The sequence below is a fragment of the Sus scrofa genome, chromosome 14, assembly GCF_054392235.1.
Source record: "Sus scrofa isolate SSC_HxYL_T2T_F1_AM1 chromosome 14, Sscrofa_HxYL_maternal_Yorkshire_Landrace_v2.0, whole genome shotgun sequence".
NCBI lineage: Eukaryota > Metazoa > Chordata > Mammalia > Artiodactyla > Suidae > Sus > Sus scrofa.
In genome coordinates, this window is record NC_139396.1 from 18,264,776 (window position 1) to 18,279,318 (window position 14,543).

Sequence of the window (14,543 nt, forward strand, 5' to 3'; positions counted from 1 at the left end):
TACCAAACGATCTTTCAACATTAATAGCTTAAAAATTGCTCATAGATATATTTCTTCAAGTCAATCTTTAAGAAATCAGATGTCCCCATAAACACAGAGCTTTGACATTCTAGTATATAATATAATTTATTTAATTCTACTTTCATACTTGAAATAATCATGAGGATTGGTAGATGCTACATTTCTGAAACCCTAACATTAATTTAAGGAACTCAGCTGAAAAGATAAGGTTTCAGAAAATTGCAAGTGATGTAATGTTAACAGTTCATAGGACTCTGATACAGATCACCAGTTTGCATTCTCCTCCAATAGAAAAACTCACCACATTTCATCTTCCTCATGACTACAGGTGTTGAACAGTAATCATGTTAGGGAAATGTCTATTCAAGTCTTTTGCCAATTTTTTAAATAAGAGTTGCTTTTTGTTTTTGAATTATGCAAGTTGTTTCTACATTCTCTATATCAAACACTTATCAGGGATGTGGTTTGCAAATATTTTCTTCTATTCTGTAGGTTATCTTTTTACTTTCTTGGTTATGCCATTTGCTGCACAAAAGTTTTTAATTTTGATGAAGATCCGTCTTTTTGTCTAAATAATATTAAGAGCTGATTTCTCATCAGAAACCATGGAGGCAGTAGTGTTGCAAGAAAATGGCATGTTAATGGATGGTCATGTCTTGGGTCTTGGGTAAATTTCTGGGAGAGGCTTCCAAGTGAGGGCTCGTGGCTTTGTGCAGGAAAGAAAAGAGCAAGCCATAGTAAAGAGAAAGTGAACTTATTTAGAAAGATACATATTCCATAGACAGAATGAGGACTTTCTCAGAAAGGGAGAGCTGGCTTGACATGTGGGGTTGTTAGTTTTTATGGTCTGGATAATTTTATGGGCTAACAAGTGGGAGGATTATTCCAACTATTTTGGGGAAGGGGTAGGCATTTCCAGGAATTGGGCCACTGCCCAGTTTTTCGGCCTCTTATGGTCAGCCTTGGAACTGCCATGGCACCTGTAAGTATGTCATTCAGCATGCTAATGTGTTACAATGAGCATGTAATGAGTTTCAAGATCTACTGGAAGTTGAATCTTCTACCATCTTAGGCCTAATAGGCTCTCACCACTTTTTGTCAATGTTCTAACCACTGTTCTTCTCAATGGCTGTCATTCTTTTAATAGTCATGCCTTCCCCTCCCCTCCTGTTTCGGTAGGAGGATATATTCAAAGTTCTGAGAGAAAAATAAAAGTCAAATGAAGTATTCTATATCCAATAAAACTATCCTTCAAAGACAAAGGGGAAATGAACTTATTTTGAGCTAAACAAAAACAAATAATTCATTCGTTATAGACCTGCCTTACTAAAGGGGTGACATCAGTAAAAAATGTCAGATTAGATAGTTCCAGGGGCCTATCCCTCCATAGAAACACTGAAAAAAATCAAGCAAAAAATGTAAGAACCACCATAGTCAGAATTGTTGAAAACGGAGGTTTACAGCAACAAAGAGAATAATGAATCAAGAAAAAGCCAACTTTAAAATGGTAGGAAAGCATTGCAACATTGTTACTTGTCCTTGACCTGCACCATTCCTCAGCCTTGGTAGCAGTCTTGAAGAAAGTAGCCTTCAACCCTTGTCCCCGGCTAAAGGGAGTAGAGAAGACCTTATTTACAGTGACCTATGTTTGTCTGCTTTGACCTGTCTTAGGTATCACCTGAAAGATTGATAGAAGGTGCTTGTCTGTTTAACATAATTTGGAATTTGCTCAGGCCAGAAAATTGCCTACACAGGTAGCATTCCTCAAAAAATTGTACAACAAATGAACAAAATACTGTAGCTTAGGGCAAAAGATATGGTTGAGAGGTAATAATAAACCTGCCAAAAGCTTAGGGAAAGAGTTTCTCTGAGAAATTAGGGCATTCAAATGGACTTGTGTATGGTGGTACATTTATGTGTATAGACATGTGTACAACCTAGGCATGACACATGCTCAGAAAAGACCTGAGAAGAGTCTGAGCCTTCCTTTCTGGCTGATCTCTAAGGTCAGCACAAACAGTAAGTAAAGGTGAAGGCAGAGATGTAACTTGCCTGGCTAGGCAATAAAGGAGTGCCTAAATACAGAATCAATGTGAGAAAACTGGGAGAGATTTTTATTTTCCTTTTTTCATTTTTAGGCATTGGTGGACTTTTAGCTTCCTAAGAACTTTTCAAAGCCCCTGTGAATATTTTATTTCCCAGTTTTTTCTTTTATATTTTTTGGCTGGTCTATTGTCTGTCCCCACTAGTATTCCCTGCCTCAGGCAGCTGTAAATTTAAACAATTGCCTGTAATTTTTGAGACAAGTGCTCTCAAAGAAGCCTTTCGACAGTGGTTGAACTCTCGCTAAGGTCAAATACATAGCCTTAAAGTAGGGGTTCCAAGGAATCTTCAGTCAGATCAAATAATGGTAATTCTCTGGTAATGGAGCTTAGGAAAAACTCTAACCCTCGTTCTGCCCCCTCCTGGAGCTGGCAGCCTGCTAGTTTTCACTGTGATTGGGAGCTGTTAGTTTTCAAAGCTACCATGGATCTGGAGAGTGGAGGATGGGGCTGGTGCCGGTTAAAACACACCAAAACAAACTTATAAGCTTTTGCACAGCAGAGGAAACCATCAACAAAATGAAAAGGCAACCTAATGAATGGGAGAATATTTGCAAACCACATCAGAAAAGGGATTAATATTCCAAATACATAAAGAATTCATGCAACATTAGGAAGTAATGTGAAACAAGAAAAAAAAACAAACAAACTAGGCGTTCCCATTGTGCTCAGTGGTTAAAGAACCTGACTAGTACCCATGAGGATGTGGGTTCAATCCCTGGCGCGGATTAGTGGGTTAAGGATCTGGCATTGCCATGACCTGTGGTGTAGGTCACAGAGGAGGCTCAGATCTGGCGTAGCTGTGGCTGTGGTGTAGGCCGGCAATTTACAGCACTGATTCAACTCTTAGGCTGGGAACCTCCATATGCCATGGGTGTGGCCCTAAAAAGCCAATAAAGAAAAACAAACAAACAAAAAAAACCCAAAGAAACAAAAAACCCTCTGATTTTAAAATGGGCAGAGGACCTGAATAGACAGTTTTCCAAAGAATTCATACAACTGGTCAACAGAGGAAAAAGTGCTCAACATGAGTAATCATCAGGGAAATGTAAATAAAAACCACAAAGAGATAGCACCTCACACCTGTTAGAATGACTGTTATCAAGAAGACAAGAAATAAAAAATGTTGGTGAGGATGTGGAGTAAAAGGAAAACTTGTGCACTGCTGATGGGAATGTAAATTGGTACAGACCCCATGGGAAAAAAAGTAGAGTTCCTTGAACAATTAAAAATAGCACTACCATATGAACAAGCACACCAGAAAATGGGCAGAAGGTCTAAACAGACAAGACTCCAAAGAAGACATACAGATGGCCAACAACACACATGAAAAGATGTTCAACATCACTAATTCTTTGAGAAATGCAAATCAAAACTACTAAGAGGTACCACCTCACACCAGCCAGAATGGCCATCATCAAAAAGTCTACAAACAATAAGTGCTGGAGAGGGTGTGGAGAGAAGGAACCCTATTAGATTGCTGGTGGGAATGTAAATTGGTGCAACCACTCTGGAAAACATTATGGAGATTCCTCAAAAAACTAAAAATAGAACTACCATTTGATCCAGCAATCCCACTCCTGGGCATCTATCCAGAGAAAACCATGACTCAGAAAGATACATGTGGAGTTCCCTTCATAGCTCAGCAGAAATGAATCTGACTAGCATCCATGAGGATGCAGGTTCAATCCCTGGCCTTGCTCAGTGGCTTAAGGATCCAGTGTTGCCATGAGCTGTGGTGTAGGTTGCAGACGTGGCTCAAACCTGGCATTGCTGTGGCTGTGGTGTAGGCCAGCGGCTTTAGCTCTGATTGGACCCCTAGCCTGATAACCACCATATGCCTCTGGTGTGGTCCTAAAACACACACACACAAAAGATATATGTACTCCAGTGTTCATTGCAGCACACTATATACAAAAGCTAAGACATGAAGTAACTGAAATGTCCATCGACAGAGGAGTGGATAAAGATGTGGTACATACATACGATGGACTATTACTCAGCCATAAAAAGAATGCAATAATGGCATTTTCAGCAACATGGATGGACCTAGAAATTATCATGCTAACTGAAGTTAGTCAGACAGTGGGATACCAATATCATATGCTACTACTTCTATGTGGAATCTATAAAAAGCATACAATGAACTTCTTAGCAGAACAGATACTGACTCACCAACTTTGAAAAACTTATGGCTTCTAAAGGAGACAGGTTGGGGGAGGGGAGGGATGGGCCGGGGTTTGGGATGGAAATGCTGTAAAATTGGGTTGTGATGATCATTGTACAACTATAAATATTATAAAATTCTTTCAGTTACAATAACCAAAAAAAAGCTACCATATGATCCAGCAATCCCATTTCAGGGTGTTTATCTGAAGGAAATGAAACCACTATCTCAAAGAGATAGCTGCACCCCTGTGTTCATTGCAGCATTATTCACAGTAGCCAAGGCATGAAAACAACCAAAGTTACACACACACGTACACACATTAAGTGTGTGTTTGTGTTTTTGGGACTGCACCAGAGGCATTTAGAGGTTACCAGGCTAGGTGTCAAATCAGAGCTGTAGTCACTGGCCTACACCATAGCCACAGCAATTCCAGATTCCAACCACGTCTGTGACCTACAACCTAGGAGATATATATTTGGTTAATATATATATATATATATACATATATATATCTAACATGATATATATATGTATCATGTATGTGTATATATATCTATATGTAGAATGTTATGTGTGTGTGTGTGTGTGTGTGTGTGTGTGTGTGTGTAATGGTATATTATTTGGCCAAAAAAAAGAAGGAAATTCTGCCCTTTGCAACAACATAGATGGACCTCAAGGGCATTATGGTAAGTGAGGCAAATCAGATAAAGACAAGTACTATATAATCTCACTTATATGTGGAGTGAAAAACAAACAGGAAAAAAACCCAAAGCAACCCCCCCCCAAAAAAAAACCTCATAGATGACAGAAGACAGATTGGTGGTTGCCTGAGGTGGACGGTGGAGGAAGTGGGTGAACACAGTCAAAAAGTACAAACTGGAAAGTTATAAAAATGCATAAGTCCTAGGAACGCAATTTACATCATGTTGACAACAATATTCTATTGTATATTTGAAAGTGGTAAAAAGAGTAGATCTTAGAAGTTCTCATCATAAGAAAAAAATTGGGAGTTTCCGTCATGGCTCAGTGGGTTAGGAACCTGACATAGTGTCCGTGAGGATGCGGGTTCAATCTCTGGCTTTGCTCAGTGGGTTGAGGATCTGGCATTGCCACAATCTGTGGCATAGGTTGCAGATGCAGCTCAGGTCTGGTATTGCTGTGGCTGTGGCGTAGGCTGTCAAATATAGCTCCGATTCAACTCCTAGCCTGGGAACTTCCATATGCCACAGGTGCAGCTCTAAAAAAGAAAAGAGAAAAAAAAATATAGCTATGTGTGGTGATGGATGTTAACTAAACTTACCGTGGTTATCATTTTGCAATATATGCATATATCAAAATGAATACACTATTATATGTAAGCTGTATCTCAATGTTGTAAAGACCTCCATAGCCCACCTTAAAGAATATAGAAACAACAATGAAAATTCAGGTAGCAAAGTTAACCTGGGAGGAAATTTACTGGTGGCCTCCAGCATATCCCAAGAGGGAATATACAGCTGCCCACCAAACCAAATATGTATATAGCCTTAGCCACAGCAATACGTACATATCTAAGCAGATCTAACTGTATGCTGCATCCTCATGAATATTAGTCGGGTTCAATTCCACTGTGCCACAATGGAAACACCTATAATTTTTTTTTCCTTTTAACTTCATTATGAGCAAACACACATATAATTTTTTCCAGACCTCTTTAGTCAGGAGCAGAATAGCGATATCCTAACGATGTAGGATATTCCTAACAGCAGGAAAGCACATTTTTCCCCCCTACCAGGAAAATTTTATTATCTTTCTTTTTATTTATTTGTTTGTTTGTTTATTTATTTATTTTTTAGGGCTGCACCCATGGCATATGGAGGTTCCCAGGCTAGGGGTTGACTCAGAGCTGCAGCTGCCAATCTATATCACAGCCACAGCAACATGAGATCTGAGCTGCATCTGTGACATATACCACAGCTCACAGCAATGCCAGATCCTTTAATCCACTGAGCGAGGTCAGGGATCCAACCCACATACTCATGGATACTAGTCAGGTTTGTTACCACTGATTCACAATGGGAACTCCTAACTTTCCTTTTTAAATTGAGGTATAATTGACCTATAACCTTATATTATTTTCAGATTAAAATATGATTCTACATTTGTATATATTGTGAAATGATAACCACAATAAGTCTAGTTAATATCCATCCCCATACATAGCTACAATATTTTTAAGGACTTTTTTTTTTTCTTTTTAGGGCTACACCCCCAGCATATGGAGGTTCCCAGGCTAGGGGTCTAATTGGAGCTACAGCTGCTGGCTTATACCACAGCCACAGGAAAGCCAGATCTGAACCACATCTGTGAGCTCATGGCAATGCTGGATCCTTAACCCACTGAGTGAGGCTAGGGATCAAACCTGCAACCTCATGGATCCTGGTTGGATTCGTTTCCACAGCACCATGACAGGAACTCTAATAAGGGCAAGATCTACTCTCTTATCAATTTTCAAATATGCAATACAGTATTAGTAACTGTAGTCACTAGGCTTATTACATACTCATCACTTATTTAATAACTTGAAGTTTATACTGTTTGATACATTTTACAAATTTCTCCACCCCAGCCCCTTGCCTCTGCCAACCACCAATATGTTCTCGGTATCTATGAACTCAGTTTGTGTGTGTATGTGTTGTTTTGTCTTGTTTTTAGACTCCACATATAAGTGACATTACATGGTATTTGTATTTCACACTTAGCATAATGCCTTTAAGATTAGACATATATATGTATATGTATGTATCACATTTTCTTCACCCATTGTTGATGGACACTTGTTTCTATGTTCTGGCAATTGTGAATAATGCTGCAATGAACATGGGGGTGCAGATGTCTCTTTGAAGCAATGACTTCATTTATTTCAGGTAAATATCCTGAAGTGGGATTGCTGGATCATATGGTAGTTCTATTTTTAGTTTTTTGAGGAACCTATATACTGTTTTCTATAGTGGTTTTATGAATTTACATTCCTACCAACAGTGCACATGTGTTCCCTTTCTCCACATCATCACCAACATTTGTTACTTATTTCTTTAATTAAAAATTTTTAATTGGAGTATAATTGTCCTACAACACTCTGTTAGTTCCAGGTGCATAATGTCGTGATTCAATATTTCTATACATTAGAAATGATTACCATGATAAACTAGCTACCATCTGTCACCATACAAAGATAATACAATATAGTAACAATATTTCCCATGCTGTATATTTCAACACCATGACTCATGTATTTCGTAACTGAAAGTGGGTACATCTTAGTTTCATTCACCTATTGCACTCATCCCCTCCACACTCCCCTCTGGTAACCACCTATTTGGACTCTGTATCTATAACTCTGTTTATGTCTGTTCATTTATTTTTCAGGTAGTGTAACTGCACAGTATGTCTTCCTCTGTCTGGCTTATTTCACTTAACATAATACTCTCCAGGTCCATCTATGTTGTCACAAATGTCAAGATTTCCTTTTTGTGGCTAATATTCCATTGTTTATATATATCACATCTTCTCTATCCGGTCATCTGTTGATGGACACTTTGGTTGTATCTATATTTTGGCTATGGTAAATAATGCTGCAGGGAACACAAGGGTGCACATGTCTTTCCGAATTAGTGTTTTTTTTTTTTTTTTTCTGAAAAATATCCTGAAGTGGGTTTGCTGGATTATTATGATAGTTCTATATTTAGTTTTTAAAGGAAACTCCATACTGTTTTCTATAGTTGTTTTACTGATCTACATTCCCACCAAGTGCACAGAGGTTCCCCTTTTTACGCATTCTTGCCATTCTAATAGGTATAAGTTGACCTCTTGCGTGCGTTTTCTATTCCCCTACTAATTAATTACTGGTGTTGAGAACTGTTCATGTATCTATTGATTATTGGCATTGGAAAACTGTCTATTCAGGGCTTCCATCCATCTTTTAAATCAGATGACTTATTTTTTGCTATTGAGTAGTATGAGTTCCATTTATTTTGAATATTAACTCATCAGATAGATGGTTTGCAAATATTTTCTCCCATTATGTAGGCTGCCTTTTCATCTCGCCAGTCCTTCCTTTGCCTGTGCAAAAGCTTTTGAGTCCGATATAGTCCCATTTATTTATTTTTAGTTTTGTTGCCTTTGCTTTTGGTGTGCCAAGACCAATGGCAAGGAGCTTACCACCTATATTGTGGTTTCAGGTCTTACTTCAAGTCTTTAATACATTTTGAGTTAAATTTATGTATGGTGTAAGATAGGAGTCTAGTTTCATTTTTTTTGCACAAGGCCATCTGGTCACCCAACACCATTTATTGAAGAGACTGTATGTTTTTAGCCCATTTATCATAAATTAATTGACTACATATGGGTGCATTTAGCTATTTTGTTCCACTGGTATAAGTATGTGTTTTTATGCCAGTACCATACTGTTTTGGTTACTAAACATTTGTGATAAATTTTGAATGTATGTGAAAAGTGTCATTGGAATTTTGAGATGAGTGGTGTTGAATCTATAAATGGCTTTGGGTGGTATAGAAAAACTTAACAATTTTATTCTTTCTAACCATGAATATGGGATATATTTCCATTTTTTGTGTCATTTTCAATTTCTTTCATCAATGACATATAATTTTCATTACATAGAAATTTCACCCCCTTGGTTAAATTTATTCCAAAGTATTTCACTGTTTTTTATGTTGTTGCAAAGAGGACTATATTCTTTGTATCTTTTTCAGATGTTTGCTTTGTTTGTATATAGAAAAAAAGCTAAGTTCTGTATATTGATTTTGTATCCTGCAACTTCATGTTGATTAGTTTTAACAAGTTTACGTGTTGGAGACCTTAGGATTTTCTATCCACAAGGTCATATCATGTGCAAACAGAGACAATCTTAACTTCCTGTCTAATGCAGATGTTTTTATTTCTTTTTTTATGCTTAATTGCTCTGGCGAGGATTTCTAGTACTATGTTAAATAGGAATGATAGGAGTGAGCATCCTTGTCCTGTTTCCAATCTTAGAGGAAGAACTGTAAACTTTCACCATTGAGGATGTTAGCTGAGGGCTTTTCATATACCGTCTTTATTACTTCTATACTCAGTTTGTGGAGAGTTTGTTTGGTCTTTTTAGGGCCACACCTGTGGCATATGAATGTTCCCAGGCTAGGGGTCAAACTGGAGCTGTGGCTGCCAGCATACACCAGAGCCACAGCAATGCAGGATCTGAGCTGCATCTGTGACCTACACCACAGCTCATGGCAACACCAGATACTTAACCCACTGAGCAAGGCCAGGGATTGAACTGGGGTCCTCATGAGGTTCAGCGGTAATGAACCTCATGAACTACTCAGGTTCATCACCGCTGAGCGAGAACAGGTACTCTGAAAAATAATATTTTTTAAAAAGAACAAACTACATCCAAAGTTAGCAGAGGGAAGGTACTAACAAAAATCAGAGCAGAATTAGGTAAAGTAGAGACCAGAACAACAATAGGAAAAAAAATTCAACAGCATGTTAAAAGGAACATACACCGGGAGTTCCCATCATGGCTCAGTGGAAACAAATCCAACTAGGAGCCATGAGGTTGCAAGTTTGATCCCTGGCCTCGCTCAGTGGGTTAAGAATCCAGCATTGTCATGAGCTGTGGTGTAGGTCAGAGACATGGCTTGGATCTGGCATTGCTGTGGCTGTGGCTGTCAGCTCTAGCTCTGATTAGCCTGGGTATCTCCATATGTCATGGGTGTGGCCATAAAAAGCATAAAAAAAAAAAAGGATCATACACCATGATCACACGGGATTTACCCCTGGGACGCAAGGTGGTTCAATATATGCAAATAAATAGATACAATACACCACACTAATAGAATGAAAGCTAAAAGTCCAATAATCATTGCACTAAGTGGGGAAAAAGCAACATCCTTTAACTGTAGGTACTATACTTTCATGACCACTACTCTCTCATGGCCATACACACACACATGACTATTCCTAATCTTTAAATATATACAGACCCCCAAACACTATTCATCATCCTTGCATTTCCAGAATACATTACCACTACAATCCCCAAATATTTCCAAACATGAAAATCCCAGCATCCTGGGAAACCACTGTGAACGTTTCCAACAGCCCCAAACCCCATGAATTCATACATGCACTGACGGACATACACATAAACCAGTACATACACCTGGACACAAGGACAATTCTCCAACATATCATATATGAATACACATAAAACCCCTTGAAAGTCCCAAAGGACACATCTCAAACCTCCACACCCCTAAATATTCACATAGAACCATACCACATACCTCCAGTACAAATACAATTCTGCCACTCTTCTGCATACACATAACTCCATTACTACATTAATGCAAAAAAAATTTACAGGTAAAAAAAAACCTCCTAATGAAAAATGCAAATAGATACCATAGAAAATATTCATCCAATCTGCTATGCTCCTTGAATACACACAGAAACTCAACAAACATGTTCTCACACAAGCCCCAAATATACCCACAATTACCCAGCACACTACATATATGGAAACATACCACCGTGTACCCTCAAATGCACATAAAGCTTCACATTGCCTATATATACATAATCCCACATTCCTAAATAATTACAATGAAATAACTCCAGTCATCTTCCAAAATACAAATTCATAATAACCTCACACCACACAACCCACACAATCCATTCATCTGCACATATACAGCATATCACCAGTCCCATAAAATAGTCATAGACCTACCCTCACACACCCCAAACCACAAAATTCCTGAAAAACCACCATAAGAAACACATGCACTAATACACAATTCCCAGAGTTCCCATTGTGGCACAGTGATGAAAAGATGTTCAACATCACTCATCACTAGAGAAATGCAAATCAAAACCTCTATGAGGTATCACCTTACACCAGCCAGAATGGCCATCATCAAAAAGTCTACAAACAATAAGTGCTGGAGAGGGTGTGGAGAAAAAGGAACCCTAGTACACTGTTGGTGGGATTGTAAATTGGTGCAACCACTGTGGAAAACAGGTTGGAGATTCCTCAGAAAATTAAAAATAGAACTACCGTTTGGTCCAGCAATCCCACTCCTGGGCATCTATCCAGAGAAAACCATGACTCGCAAAGACACATGTACGCCAATGTTCATCGCAGCACTCTTTTCAATAGCCAAGACATGGAAACAACCTAAATATCCATCGATAGAGGAGTGGATCAAGAAAGACGTGGTACAAATACACAATGGAATATTACTCAGCCGTTAAAAGGAACAAAATACCATGGCCATCTGTATGTCTTCTTTGGAGAACTGTCTGTTTAGATCTTCTGCCCATTTTTTGATGGGGTTGTTTGTTTGTTTCCGTTTTTTTGTTTTTTTTTTGGTATGGAGCTGCAGAAGGTGTTTATACATTTTGGAGATTAATCCCTTGTCAGTCGAGTCACTTCCCAAGATTTTCTCCCATTGTGTGGGTTGTCTTTAAGTTTTGTTTAGGGTTTCCTTCGCTGTGCAGCAACATCTAAATTTCATTTAGTCCCATTTGTTTCCTTTTGTTTTTACTGTCATTGCTCTAAGAGGTGGATCTGAGAAGATGTTGCTCTTGTTTATGTCAGAGAGTCTTTGGCCTAGTTTTATGGTGTCTGGTCTTCTCTCTAGGTCTTGTATCCATTGGGAGTTTATTTTTGTGTATAGTGTTAGGGAGTGTTCTAATTTCATTCTTTTCCATGTGGCTGTCCAGTTTTCCCAGCACCACTTATGGAACAGGCTATCTTTTCTCCATTGGGTATTCTTGCCTCCTTTGTCATTGATTAGTTGGCTGTAGGTGCATGGGTTTAATTCTGGGCTTTGTATTCTTGTTCCACTGATCTATTTCTGTCATTGTGCCAGTACCATATGGTTTTGATGATTGTTGCTTTGTAGTAGAGTCTGAAGTCTGGGAGCCTGATTCCTCCAGCTCCATTTTTCTTTTTCAGGATATCTTTGGCTATTCTGGGTCTTTTGTGCTTCCAAACAAACTTTAAAATATTTTGTTTGAGTTCTGTGAAAAATGTCCTTGGTAATTTGATAGGGATTGCATTGAATCTGTAGATTGCTTTGGGTAGTATAGTCATTTTGATAATTTTTAAAAAATATTTTCTAGGGATGCACCCACAGCATATGGAGGTTTCCACACTAGGGGTCTAATCAGAGCTACAACTGCTGGCCTATGCTAGAGCCACAGCAACATGGAATCCAAGCATCTGGGACCTATGCCACAGCTTACAGCAATGCCGGATCTTTAACCCACTGAGCAAGGCCAGGTATCAAACTTGCAACCTCATGGTTCCTAGTTGGATTCATTAACCACTGAGCTATGTCGGGAATGCCCTCATTTTGATAATATTGACTCTTCCAATCCAAGAACATGATATGTCTTTCCATCTATTTGTGTCATCTTTGATTTCTTTCATCAGTGTCTTATAGTTTTCAGAGGACAGGTCTTTTGTCTCTTTAGGTAGGTTTACTCCTAGGTATTTTATTCTTTTGGCTGTGATGGTAAATGGGATTGTTTCCCTAATTTCTCTTTCTGCTCTTTCATTGTTAGTGTATAGCAATGCCGTTGATTTCTGTGTATTAATTTTGTATGCTGCGACTTTGCCAAATTCATGGATGAGCTCCAACAGTTTTCTGGTATAGTCTTTAGGATTCTCTAGGTATAGTATCATGTCATCTGCAAATAGCGATAGTTTTACTTCTTCCTTTCCAATTTGGATTCCTTTTATTTTTATTTTTTTCCCTGATTGCTCTGGCTAGGACTTCCAAAGCTATGTTGTTTGGCCTGGGGCTTCTCAGCACTGATGTGTGGGGCCAGATTTTCTCAAAATGGCCACTTACAGAGAAACGCAGCTGCTGATGAACATTCCTGAGAGCTTTGCTTCCCATGTCCTTCCCCCACAATGAGCCACCTTCAACCCTGTTTTCCCAGGAGGTCCTCCAAGAACTGCAGTCATGTTTGACCCAGATTACTATAGAGACTTTGCTTTGCCCTGGGACCCAGTGCATGAGAAAGTCTGGGTGTGCCTTTTAAGAATGGGGTCTCCATTTCCCCCAGTCCCATGGAGCTCCTGTGCACAAGCCCCCTGGCCTTCAATGCCAGATGCTCCAGGGGCTCTTTCTCCCAGTGCCAGATCCCCAGGCATGGGAGTTTGATGTGGGGCTCAGAACTCTCACTCTTGTAGGTGAGTCTCTGTGAACCAGTTACTTTCCTGTCTGTGGATCTTCCCACCAGGAGGTATGGGGTTGCATATATCCTGTAATCAACCCACCACCTCTTGATGTGTCCTCCTCTTTGTCTTCTGGAATAGGATATCTTTTTGAAAGTTTCTGGTCCATTTGGTTGAAAATTGCTCAGCATTGGTTGTAAATTTTGTTGTTTTTAGGAGAGAAATTGATCTCCAGTCCTTCTATTCAGCCATCTTATTTCTTTTTTTTTTTTTTTTTTTTTTTTTTTTTTTTTGTCTTTTTGCTATTTCTTGGGCCGCTCCCACCGCATATGGAGGTTCCCAGGCTAGGGGTCGAATCGGAGTGTAGCCACCGGCCTATGCCAGAGCCACAGCAACGCAGGATCCGAGCCGCGTCTGCAACCTACACCACAGCTCACCGCAACGCCGGATCGTTAACCCACTGAGCAAGGGCAGGGACCGAACCCTCAACCTCATGGTTCCTAGTCGGATTCGTTAACCACTGCGCCACGACGGGAACTCCAGCCATCTTATTTCTGTCTCCTACCCAGTTGATTCTTCCCTAATGCATTTCTTGATTTTTATTGAACTCTTGCATCACTTGCCAATCTATGCTAGGATATCTGTTTTTGTTTTTGTTTTTTGGTGGCATGGCCAGTCCAAAGCATGTCTATGGCCAGAGAATGAACAGCCTGTCACAATTGTAACCAAAGCTACAGTAGTGACAACCATGGACCCTTAACAAGCTGAGCCAGGAGGAAACTCCAATTCTGTCATTTCTTGAGAGTATTAGACTACAAATCAATGCTTATTGTTAGATTCAGCAACGTTGCCCCCATCACTGACAATAATATGCAGTTTGAACATGTGTTGATTGACATTTTTATGTTAAAATGGAAGACACTGGTGAAACTATGAGGATGTACAATAGATCTTTATTCATTTTCCACTCAATTTCCAGTGTCCTGAGCTATTTCTTGTGAACTGGATGAGCATT